At 42.1% G+C, this 13,017-nt stretch overlaps 1 protein-coding gene across 5 annotated transcripts in view; it reads left to right on the plus strand.

Annotated features, from left to right (window-relative positions):
* Positions 1-13,017, plus strand: part of STARD13 (StAR related lipid transfer domain containing 13) — a 297,430-nt gene that overhangs the window by 346 nt on the left and 284,067 nt on the right. Inside the window, exon 1 of one of the 5 annotated variants that reach the window (XM_080568405.1) lies at positions 612-1,317. The exons of 1 other annotated variant lie outside the window; for it this stretch is intronic. The gene's annotated coding sequence lies outside the window, so the exon portion shown is untranslated. Of the gene's footprint in view, positions 1-611; positions 1,318-10,985; positions 11,134-13,017 lie in introns of those variants that run through there. 3 more of the 5 variants (XM_080568400.1, XM_080568410.1, XM_080568409.1) reach the window with 3 other exon arrangements.

Consider the following 13,017-nt stretch of genomic DNA (forward strand, 5'->3'; position numbering starts at 1 on the left):
CTCTGTAAGCTGCATCATTTGTGAAAACAAGGCTATTTTATCAAATGAAGCCACTCGGGTGAATTAATACAAAGAGCACCGAGGTCAGCACGGGAGCAGAGGTGGCACGGCCTCCAGGCCTCGTACTGCAGGGGGAAGAGGCACAGCTTTAGCCCTGGTGTGTTGACTACTTTCCCTTCGGAGCACGTTGTGACTTGTAAATAAGCTTCCAGAAGTGAAACCAAATCTACAGGTGTTAGTTCATCCCATTCACGTATGTATGGTCTGATCTGTGACTTAGTGCGCTGCATTACTGCTACGCTTTCAAGGCGTATTAATGTACATGCATTCTTTTAAGCCCTTGTTAGGAGCGAGGGCTTAGCACTCAGCCAGCCAGAAGGCTGTGGGTGTGTGTCTCCAGGTAGGGTTTCTAAGTAGTTTTAATTTAAAAGTCATCAGGTTAAACAGATGAAAAAAAAAATGACCTCTCTCACTAACTAACAGGCATAAAGCAAAGCTGCGTGCGGCAAAGCGGGGAAGCTGCGTGTGGAGACAGAGAGGAGCAGGGAGCGCACAGGCAGCCAGCGGTGAGGCAGCGGAGAGCCCGAGCTTTCAGGGAAAAGGGAGGAAAAGGGAGGAAAAGCCCCAAAAGGCAGACCCTCAGACTGCAGGGGCACTGCTGGCCCTGGCATGTTAGGAGGAGAGGCTGCGCTGTGCCAAGGATTTTTCCACCTGCATGGTTTTTGAGGGTTGAGGCTTGGAATAAAAAGCCGTAAGTGGGATGAGGACAGTAACTAAGCAGAAAAAGTGAAGCAATTAATACGATGGCAAAAGAGGAGGGAAAAAGTGGAAACCACTTTTATTAAAACATCAACAAAGAAGGCTGATTGGAAAGGGACAAGTGATGTTGCAGGTGCAGCAGCACCGACGTGGTCTGGGAAAGGCTCTGCTTTTCCTCCGGCGAGGAAGGTCTCCCTCCTCCTCTCGGCCCTCCATTTCTCCTCCTGCTGTGGGCCCTGCGGGTCTGCGGAGCTGGGCAGCCCCCCGAGCGCTTTGTCTCACTGACACCAGCGTTAACGTGGCACCTCGGTCACACGGAGCATATGCTGCCTGTGACAGGCGCGCAGGGCAGCAGCTTTCCACATGTGCTCCCAAGGTCTCCCGATTGGTGTGCTCAGCAGAAGGGGCTGGTCCTTGAAGTCAGCTCCTGTGCCTATGACAGATTATATTTTTATGCAAGAAAACAAAACCAGGATATCTGATGGACTGCATTATCTTTCCAGACAGCTTGGAGCTACAACTGCAAAGTAAGAAGTTTTATGCTTAGACTTCAAAACTGTGAGTGGAATTTAAACATCAGTTTTAAACAACTACTTTTTTTTTTTCTTTCTTTTTGGTTTACAACTTTGCATGAAGTATATATATCTGCATAATAACTTTTCATTATCGAGTGAGCTGTTGCTAATTCTCCGAAGATGAAATAATTACTGTTTTGGAAAACTTCACCAAGTGCAAGCTGCATTTGCGGCTGGACTAATAAACGTGCACTGAGGAGGATGCTCTTTTCTGTGCATGCAATTAGTCTAGCTGGAAATGGTTTCAAATTATGTATGCTGCTGGAAAATGTGTTTGAGCAAGACTAGTTGTGCTGGTGGAGAATCTCCTGGGAGTTATCAGCAAATGTCAGGCTGGTCTGTGTCTCTTTGTCGTGAGCGTCATTCGGTGTTTGCTTGTGTATGGAGAGGGATTAGGTTAAAACCTGCTGTTACCATTGTGTGGCACTGTGCTTGCTAGATGGAAAAGCTGGTGGTGCCAGGTGTTAGCAAGCTGGCCAATTAATGATGATTGCAGGAAATTAGTTTAAGAGAATATTGTCCACTGGGATGCAGATTTATAGAAATAATTTCAACAAAAGGATAGATAGCACTTACTAGTGCACAGGAGGCTCATTCCTGTAGCTGAAACATTAATAACCTGCCCTTTTTCACGTGTTTAAATACAAATAGTGAAATAGTTTTCCTTGGGAGAGCTGTAAGGGCTGGCATCCAGTTCAAGAGTCCAAACCTGAGCAGGCAGTTTGTGACCCCAGATTTGTGATATTTTCAGTTTCCTGTGGGAACTGTCCAATACCCTCTGTGATCCCGTGCTGTTTATACACATTCTTGAGTGCAAAGAGCTGTATTTTGGAGCTTGTCTCGATTCACTTGGATGTTAGTAAAAGCTGAGATGTGTGCTTTTTAAAAAAGTAGTTTCAAATCCAGACAAGGTTGTTCCACAACTGTCTCTAGCTACCCAAAACAATCCAACACCCTTCCCTATATAAGCTATATTTTCCTTAAAAAGCAAGCAACCTCAGTATTTCTGTGCCTTGGCAAGTGCATTGCATCAGTTTATACTCTTATATTCTGGCAGATCCAGGTGAAATCCAAAGCTGATATGAAAAGAAAAATCAGTATCATGATATTGCTAAGGAGGTATGGCAGAAATTCCATCCCTGGTGCTTCCGCCACCATTAGTCTGCATCTGGGCGCCTCCAGACCATGCAGCAACACAAACAGCATCCAGATGAGGTGTGTGCATATGACTGCGTTTCTGCTGAATTAGTCAGAGCACATAACACGGGATATATACCAACTTCATACAGCTGGCAAGGAGGCAATTCAATCCATCGCCAAGTACAAAGTAAATGTCAGTATTTTTTTAACAAATGAACTGCTAGAGTAAATCTATACCATTGGGGTACTCTTACATCATTGGTTGCAGAGTTTTTGTTACAGCACTGGAATCTCTAAAGGCAGATTTATGCTATCATCGAGCCATGGCTGGAGTGAATTTGAACTTATTTGAAATACAGCAATGATAAATTTCATTTATTTTCATTCCTTTCCCCTACCTTTTGTTGGTCACTACAGCTGGAACATCCCAGATTTTTCCAGTAGAGAAAAACAGAATGTTTTTCCCAAGCTGAATTTGGTATTAACACAAAAATACACTCACACAGAAAACCTCGAGTCTCAAGTATTTCAGTCAGGGAGGCCTACTTCCTTGATGTAGAGGAAATCCTAAATGGAATAAGTCTTAACCCAAACAGCTCATAAATGTATAATGAATTAGTGTTCTCTGTTGATCAAACTGCAGTATTTTTATTTCAATCATGTTAAAATCAAACCTGTATCAATTTTGTTTCCATTTTCTCAAATAGCAAATTAGGGTTAAAAAAAAAATCTTTGCAGCAGAACACCTGCATAAATGCTTTCCAGTGGCCTGTCTTTAAAGTACTGATAAAGTCTTTAAACTGAAGGGCCTGTATAATCCTTATAATGTAAAATGTTTCCTCTTCGTGTGACATAGTCTGGTTCTTCTTGTTCCTTCAATTTGACAGTCTTTTCTCTATTAGATATTGCTACCTAGATAAAATGGGCCAGATTCTTAGCTGGAAAAGCGTGAATAAAGAATACCTTCGTTGTAGTGAATGACATGACCCTGGATTCATTCCAGTGTGACTGGAGTCGGAATGTGGCTCCACGTATGCAGCTGGCACCCGTGCCAGGCTAGGCGAAAAGGTAAACAACGAGATGCTGCAATTATGAATGTTGCTAGCAGGGCTGCTGCGGTGCTGCCAGCTTCCAGTTGTGCTTTCACCTGGAGCTTCTTCCAGAAGAAAAGATTAAACAGCATAATCTCAGTTCTGTTCCACCAGCATTGCTTGTTTTGTCTCCTCAAACACGGTTTTGCAGAAAGGTGCTAAATCCAGCTACTTGTTGTCATATGTTGTCTAAGCCTTTGACATATGCCTCAAGCTATAAATTGCATGTGTTACTCTATTTTCTCTCCTCTTGCTCAGAAAGATTTTCATTTTTTCTCAGTAATTTTAGGTTTATGCTGTTCTTTACTGGTGGTGTTGTTTTAGGAAGGTTTGTTTCTGGCTGTGAAAGTGCTCCTTTATGTGATATTCTGGGGTGTCCTAGAAGCTGCTTCCCAATTCCTAGAGAAAGCTCTGCTTCCTCCTCTGTTTTGTGATGATAACCACACTGTTCCCATGGCCACCAACACAGCAAAATAACTCCCAGCTCTTTGTCCTGGAGAGACTAATGAGAATATTTTGTACTATAGGTGGGGCTTCCTTATGATGGCTCTGATTTCCCTGTTCTGCATGCTAGGATATTGTGGAGTTGCTGCCCTAAAGAGAGGGGAGGTTTTGTCTGGCTATCTGTAGATTCTGTCCTATCTCATGAAATTCATCCCAAAGGAATAAATTGGCCTAGTTTCAGATGGGAAAGTCAGCTCATACTTCTATTGCTGGACAGAAATTGCTGTTTTTTACCTCCATGGCTGCAGCTAAAGAACTAAATTCTGTGATATGTGCACCAACGACAGTTCATCTCTGCCATCTGGAAATGCCAAAGCTACAAAAGGATCTCCAGAACCTGTTGTGTGGTTGCTTTACTGGTTACTCTGAATGAGAAACAAAGATGGTATGTTCAGATTTTAAGGAGTTCATTGCAAATGCTATCTGCTGTGTGGATTTCCAGGGACACTCAAGTCCCTGAACATTCAGCATCACCAAGAAAAAAACACCAACGAAGTCAGTGGGCAGCCCACTCTGTAAGCTGCATCTGCCTGTTCTTCTTTGCCACTTAACAAGTTCCTGGAATTAAGGGTATTCATATCTACCACCAAAGTGGGAATTATATGAAGCTAAGGCTCAGCTGAATTGTAGTTAAAGTAGTTTCTTTTGAAGTAGTTTTTATCATTACTCAGATATTTTTATGCTATGGGGACGTGTTCTCAACAACCACACTCCATTAGTCCAAAATAACTTAGTAAATTCTGTCTGTATGGGCACAGGGTTTACCTGTAACAGAAAATATTCACATGATGTGTGCAGCTCATCAGATCTTTCAAGTTTTAGAAAATCTCATATTTTATAAAGATTTATCATGCTGTTGCATCTGGTGCTGATGACAAGAATTTATCACAGGCTATTATTTCAGAATAAGCAGTTTCAGTAGGGAACTAGAAAAATCTACCTGATATTTTTAGCTTTAAAAAGAATATCCTGCTTCCACGTATACGTCTGTGAGATGGGGATATTTGTCATGCGGTTGAGTCAGTGAGGGTTATGAAAGGAATCAAGCAGAAGAAGAGAAGCAATGGCTTAGCACGTACAAGAGTCCTCAAATTTAAGACGGTTTGTGGACATAAGAGATAACTTGTTGGCTACAACATTGGTAATATCTCTGTTTTTCCAGGCCCGAGAAGTAACACACTACAATCTCATGAAATCTTTGTGAATTTGGGGCCTTTGTGTCACCTGAGAGAAGCGGTTCACAGGCTGTGTGTGAGAGGAAGGGAGTTACAAGGCAAGGGAAAGCACTGAAAAAACAGCTTTGCTAATACTACACAAATGCTTCTTGAAGCTGAAAATGAAAAAGTACAAAATCTGGCAAGGAAAAAGATGAGGGTATGAGTAAGAGTCATGTACTTCTGATGTTGTTTTTTACCCTTTGTGCTGTGTGTTTTGTGCCTTAGGCAGAATGAATAATACTCTGTTTTGAAGACAAATTAAGTTACTTTAATTAATGCATAATGCATTGTTTTGAAGACAAATTAAATTACCTTCATTAAACTGCTGTTTGTGGGCTCTCTGTAAAAAAGAAGGTGTATTCATGTACCAAAGGTCACACAGTTGTGAGAGGGATGTGCAGGGAAAGAGGGAGGTGCACTGCTGAGCAACCCACACCACGAGCTCTCCTGCTGTACCCATAGGGAGAAACCAGAAAAATTAGATGGATCCCTAACACAGTTGATCCTAAAACCTTTACGACTACAACTGGATCTTTCAACAACATTAAAAACCAGGCTGCTTAAATGCCACTTGATTATGTCCTGAAGTTACAGCACTGTGAATGGCACTTCTGGCCGTCGCAAAAGCCTACCTTTTTCAACATTTTACGTACCATATAGAGCCAGCAACTGATATGGTTTAAGGTATTCTTGTCCCACGATGAGCAAAGAGCCGTTTCCCTGACATATTATTGTTGTGACAAAAACAGAAGAATTAGGTTTATTATAAACAAGGGGCATTTAAAGATCCAAGCTGTGAGTAAACAAGTAAGACTGGCTCTAATATTTCAGAGTATGGCCAAAGAAAAAGGTCTGAAAAATGTTTTGCATATTGTCTGTCATCATTTAGCTGAAACTTTAAAAATTCCAATCTATATCTTTATACCTTGACACATATCTTTATACCTTTATATCATTGTATCTTTACACTTAACTTTACATCTTCATTCCTATTGTTAATAACTAGCAGAATTTAGATTTATTAATTAAAATGCTGATTTCTGAAAACAAGTGAGGATTTACCTTTTGTGCAAATTACATCTCTAGCTTGTACGTTAGCCAAGAATATGCATCTCGAAAGAAAATCCAGGCAACTAAAATTATAATAAAAGGAAACATAAACATCTGTGATTGTTAAGCACTCTCTGAAGCTTTTTAAGAGTAGCTAGAGCAAGGAGTCCAGTTTTGGGTTGAGCAGTGTTGCAAATCCACTAAACCTAACAGGAGCAGAGATAACTTATAATTAAGGTGCCCTCAAACTCTTTGTAAAGTCTTCTGAGAACTCCTTCCTGTGTAATTCCTGCTTCTGAAACACTCTGCACTGAGGCACAGCAACAGCAACTGCGCACAGCTCTGGCTTGGCAAGAAAGATAAGGATGCTCAGTCCCTTGTTGTTTCAAGAGAGTAATGCTGGGAGGGAAGTCTGTGACTATATTTGATGGAATTTGGCAGGGGGTTAGATTTAAAACATTACAAAGCGCCATGAGAACTGCGATGCCAATATATGATCGGGATATCAGCAGAGTCCGACATGCCCGAACACAGGCAGCAGTGTTCAGGATGCCTGTGCTGTTGGTATTTCATCATTTTAATTGCTAGAGGTTAAGCTCTGCTGTGCCAGCTGCACGCAGGCAGTGGCACTACACCTACACGGTACGTCTGTACTCCGCAGCACTTGTTCTGCTCACAAAACATACCCGTGACCTCGGAGTATAGGTGCTTTAAGCAAACCTGCCTTGCTGCAGGGCAGAGGCAGGTTTCCACCCTGCCCACTCTCCGTGCTAAATCTGAGACCTCACTTGATCAACATGTTTTCCAAAAGCCTTTCCACAATTGCCCTCGAGGGAAGAGAAAACCTCTCGGCTGGGAAGATGTTGAGCAGGCCGCAGGTAGCACAGCCACGGCTTCCTCCCCTGGTTTTAGCGAGAGGCCAGGAGGGCACAGCCCAGCTGCAAGCAGAGGGGTGCCCAGCCTCAGCCGGGACTCCCAGGGGATGCCCCGTCACTCCTTCATGAAGCAGCTTCTCAGGGACAGCAGCAGAGCTCCGCGTTGTCCCTCAGGCACTGCTGCACTCGGTTACTCCATTGCCCCTCCGAGCAACTCAGGTGCCAAACTTCAACACCTCAAATTACGCGGCTAGAATGAGGAGCTGCAGTGCCTCACGTGGTGGGTATCTAAGCCAGGCATGCTAATAATCACCCAGAATTTGTAATTAAGGAAGTAAAAATAACATTCCTCCACACGCGTTTTCGGCACTTGCTATGTCTACGTCCTAACGTGGATTAAACAAACAACTAGATGTTAGCAGAGGGCAGAGAATTGGATCCCAAATGGTAGTAGCATGTTTTATATAGTTTCTTTACATGCACAACTCACATACAGTGAGGAACAGGGATTTAAAACGCTGCCAGTTTGGCTGCCCAGTGCTGAAGCAGAGAGGAACGTGCTTCTTCCAGGTCCTCAAGGGAATTTTCTGCAATATTTAAGCTGGCAGTCTGTAACCGATATATTTACTCTTCCTCGCCACTCTTCATGCAGGTATGAAGACCTTGGGATGTACATGCTGTCCCTTTTTTTATTTTTTTAATTTAGAAGTTGAGCTGCAGTTACTTTTTCCCCAAAACCCTACATTGCCAAATGCTTCCAAGAAACATCTCCGTGGAATTGTGATGCTGCTCCATACCCTTTGCAAATGTAAATTAACTAATCTTCTTGGAGTAATTGACAGAAAAGTAATTTCCCTTTATCATGACAAACAGTATTGCAGTATGAGAGTAATGACTACAATTTAAGCTGCTATGAATTGTGCATTAGGGAGCTCTAGGCCTGAATATTGCTCACAATGAAATCTAAATTGCATTTTTTCTGCATCTAGCTGTTTATAAATAACACTGCAGTTACAACCACAATAGTCATTTTTGTCACCAATTTCTTATTGTCATTGACAGTAGAAACAAAAGATCCAGCTAGCTGATGGTCAGTGCCGTAAATAAAGGTTAAAATATCACACTCAGATTTCACTAGAAATGGAAACAAACCGAAACCCTAGGTCCAACTACAGGATAAAGTGTAAGCATCTTGAAAACCTAAGCAAACATTTAGCAGCTTGGAACTCTTCTGATAGTTGGTAATAAGGGAAAAAAATAATATATATACATTTGCTTGCACAGGTGTGCCATAGGCTCTGCAGCCTTCATTCATTTGTAACACACTTCGTGCTTGCATCCACTGTGCAAAACCCCGTCTTGCAGTGCAGCAATCCCACTTACATCCTGTATTTACAGACAGCTTGTGGGACTGATCTTCCTGTGAATAAGGCAGTCTTGATCATGGTTTTGGTATGACTATTTTTACATCCAAACAGCATGATACAGAGCGCCATCAATCCTCTCTTGGCCATGGTGTGAAAATGCAGTGCTACCCAAATGTATGAGAGAAATGCAGTAACGTGTTTTCTTTGTATATATTAAACATAGCTTTTATTGCTCTGTAATCGAGCCATTGCCCTCTTTTTTTTTCTTTTTTTTTTTTTTTTTCAATAGGAATGCAAAAGAAAGTCCTTAACAGAGGACTTAAAGAGGAAAAAGTGTGTTCAGGCAGGAGATGGGGTAAAGCAGACATACGAGATGGCATCAGAAAAACAGAACAAAGCAGGCATGGGCATTGCTGTATGATGTGTGTTGGCTCAGCTAAATGGAAATGAGCATCTATTACACTTCTATAAACTAGGCAAAAATAATTAAAGGTAGAAACAAACTAGCTTCAGTGTAAACACAGGCTCTGCTGCATGCTTGTCTGTGATAATGGGATAATTTAGCCATGCAAAGAATTTTTTTTGCTGCAGTCTGTGAATTAGCTAGCATAGCTGTGTATGCAAGTTATTAAAAAAAATTATCCTGGTTTTCTAATGGCCCTCACAGGGAAGGAGTAAAGGATCTAAAAGATCAGCAGAAAAAAAAAGACAGGCTGAAATAGCAACAGAGGAAAATGAATAATGTTGTGCATTCAGGACTCTTTTGCAGGTTTCTTGCAAGCGTCCCTAACCCTGTTTTCTGCTCCTTTCACCCTTTCTTACTGCTCTGCAACTTTAAGGAGTCATAGATACCACAACTGACTCATGCCTGTGAAGGAGCAAGGTGCAGTCTAAACAGCCTAAAGATGCAAGTCCCCATGCTGCCAAAAAAGCCGTAAGATCATGATTAATGGGAGAAATAGTTTCATGTGACAGCAGCCGAGAATTTACCTTGAAAAAAGGAATATTCAGTCTGAAAATGTATACCTTGAAACTGGTTGTAATTGAAAACCACTACAGTAGAGCAAATTGGAAACCTTTTAATAGTGGCTAAAATATTTTTCCTTTAAGTGAGACCAGCATAGTAGCTTCAGTCTGAGAATAAATATTTTGAGTCGAGAATTTCTTGATAGAAATCTATAATTACCTTTGCAATATTGCTGGTATCCATCTACTTAGCAAAGACTCTGACTTTATTAGCTATTTAATCATCTGAAGTACTCTATTACCAAATGCTCGGGGAGAACAATATCTCTGTCAGATTCTGCAGCTGTTGGGCTGTGTGTTTAATAACCTGTTATATTTCAGACCCTGTAGAAATTAGCCACCGAAAGTTTTCTTCTTTCAGTCAATCCCCAGATTACACATACAGCCAAATTAAATCTTTCTTTGAAGCTGGTTTCACAGCGTTTTGCTCCTCATCTGAGATTTAGATTACCTCAAAGTCTATGTCAGCAATCCGTGTTCCTCCAAAATGTTTAAAAAGTCGTGCATCTCAGGTCATGTCCTGCTGTGTGCAGCAGCTAATGGGAACTCTGCCCCGACCTCAACAGGAGCAAGGATGGGGGACTAACTCCGGGTGCCCTCCAAGTGCAGTGCAGAGCCAGACACCGTCACACGATCTGCCCAGCAGTCATATCTGGTGGTGAATGTCCAAACTGACCACAAAATGATGCAAATAAGGCCATGCCTGTCAGTGGTGGATGTAGCTCTGATGTAAATGAGAGTGCTTTACTCCCAGTCCCTCTCCCCCTTTCTCCACAAGGTTGCCTGCTGGATGGAGCCTAAGAAATGTGACTGTGAGCCAGGAAAACATTATTCCCCATGCTCTGGACAGCTCTGTGCCTTTCTCTTGGCATGTGCAGAGGACATGATGGGGACAGAACTGCAGCAGGAAAGTCCTCAGAGGTTTCGCAGGGCTTAGAAAGCATGCAAAAACGTTAAAAGGCCGCGTTTCCAATTCTCCTGGTAGAGCTGCACCCGTAAGTAAATCCCACATCTCTACCTTTCTGCATGTGAGGTATCTCTGGCCAAATTAGCCAAGGAGGCCAGCTCTTCTCAGCTGTGGTTTTGGCTAACAGCTCTAGGACTGAGTCAGTGGTAAGGGCTTGCAGAGCTGAAACAGCCAAGGAATGGCTTTGATGAGCCCAAGCCTTGAACCAGTGCAGTAAAGAAACAGAAACACTGGAATTCAGAACAGGGAAGGTAACCAATGGTCATCCTCATTTAAAATACCAAATTACACAGCTGAGGACTGAAATAACCTAGTATCTGGTTTGTTCCTCTGCCACTGCTGTTCTCTCCACAGCATTCCTTTGCCATGAGTTCAGCCTGTATCGTCTCCCACTATTGCTGATCCCAGATTAAGCTGGCCAAGAGGCTGAGAAGATAAGGGAAACTTCTGCTTTTCACAGACTGCAAACCAAGCGCATTTAGTGGGTTTCCCAAGCATTACGTCTCCAGGGACAAGAGGTTTCACTTACAGCATGTGGGGAAGGTTCCACAGCTGGCTGGAGGTGAGAAAACAAAATGATGTTTTTATTTTTGTGTTGTTAATGAGACATCAGGGTGGGTCTCCACAGTGGTAAAGGCAAAGGGCAAGTGAAGGTCAAGGCTATTACACAGATTTGGCAGATGTCTCCTAATCTTTCTGGAGATGATGGTAATGAGAGCAAGGAGTCTGTAACCTTACCCTTAGGGAAGACTTCCTATGTTAGGAGGACTTTTGCTTGCAGTACAGTGACTGCACTGGCATTCAGATAGCTTAAAAGCCTCTCTTTGCTCCAAACTTACCTGCACTGAGGGCTGGAGAGATGAGATGACAACATGTAGAAGAACTAGAAAGTAGAAGGAAAGTAGAAACAAAAGTCCACACTCAAAAACTAGTGTCAGAGCGTGAACAGTGCCTGGGGAGAGGATGGCCAGCTGACCTTCATAAACCAAGATGCAAAGAGCTTTGCTTTGTATCGATTTAAATGAGGTAGTTCAGAGGGTGTCTGAATACTGCAAAGAGGATGGGAGGCCAGGAGTGCTGGTGGTTTAACATTACCAGGATCTGGCCTTCGTAAAACAAGATATAAGTATAGGCAGTCTAGAGAATGGTCTCTTCTGCTGCTGCCTTGTGGGGTGCTGCACTATCACACCAACGTTAAAATGAAGGACAAAAAAATTTAAGCAATGTTTCAATGGCATTGCATCTACCTTTAAACATACCAGTAGTCAACCTACATCACGTTGATGGGCAGTCCAAATTATCTGAATTACTTCCTTTAGGAAGACTAACCAGCCGTTCACCTTCAAGGAATTGTCTGGCTTTCCCAGGTCTGGTTCCTGCACATTCTCAAAACTTCTAATTTCTGTCCTGCCTACCAGATGCTTGAACAATTTTTGTGCTTTTCATCCCCTGGATTTATTTCTATGCTGGCCTCTGTCTCCTTGTGCCGAACATATGTGTTATCATATCAACTATGGCATATCCTCTGAATTTAAATTCTTCTTTAAAGCACTTTACTGCCATGTATCTCTCCAGGGAAAACTGCCTCTTGCTCTGTTGCTTGTTTCATTTATCCCAAACCACATCCTCACCCAGGTTTGAGCATATCTGTTTCACATCTCCTTTATTTGATGTTACTTCTCAGCCCTTCCTGCTTTTCTCCCTCCTGCTCTCTTGTCTTATTCTCAGTGTTCATCTAATTTATGCTGTCAGCTCTAACAGTCAAAGATATTTGGCCCAATTCTCATCCCAGTTATAGAGATTTACTCCACAAAGTGGAAGAAAGAGAAGTTACTCTGTTATTACTGATATACCAGGGTCTGAATCTGGGACTGATTTCTTACTTTTAATTGCATTCATGATTTTGGCACTATAATAATAACCTGCTGTAATTTAGTGTTCAGTACCAAATTTAAATTTTTTAGAAGGAAGATGAATTCTGGAAAACATGCTTCTTATTTAATTGTCTGTCTAATAAACAAAGTCATCTGGAAATGGGAGAAGCTAAAGACTGTCAAGACAGTCATAAGTGGAAAAAAGATGGTATTCCCTGTTGTGTATGCTATCAAACCAAGCTGACAGACAGGCTAGCCTTAGATACCTGCAGCAGGGAAAACTTTAAAGACTGAGTTTCTTCTGAAACATTTCAAATATATTTTGAAACTTCTAATCTCAGGAAGGAGATTGGTCATTTTTAACTGGACAATGCAAAACTATTGGGGGGGAGGTATAGGGCAACACCTTCAGCTCACTGAGATCAAAATATTTTTCTAATAAATACAGGGGCACCCTAGCCTGAGCCTTCCCTAGTGCTTCTCTTTCATCTGGTATTCAGCTCACCAAAGCTAAATTTTCTCAAAGCATCACACTTTGGCTGAAAACACAGCATGGCTTCTTGCCAGATATA

The sequence above is a fragment of the Anser brachyrhynchus genome (genome assembly GCF_964034855.1).
Source record: "Anser brachyrhynchus genome assembly, chromosome: 1".
NCBI lineage: Eukaryota > Metazoa > Chordata > Aves > Anseriformes > Anatidae > Anser > Anser brachyrhynchus.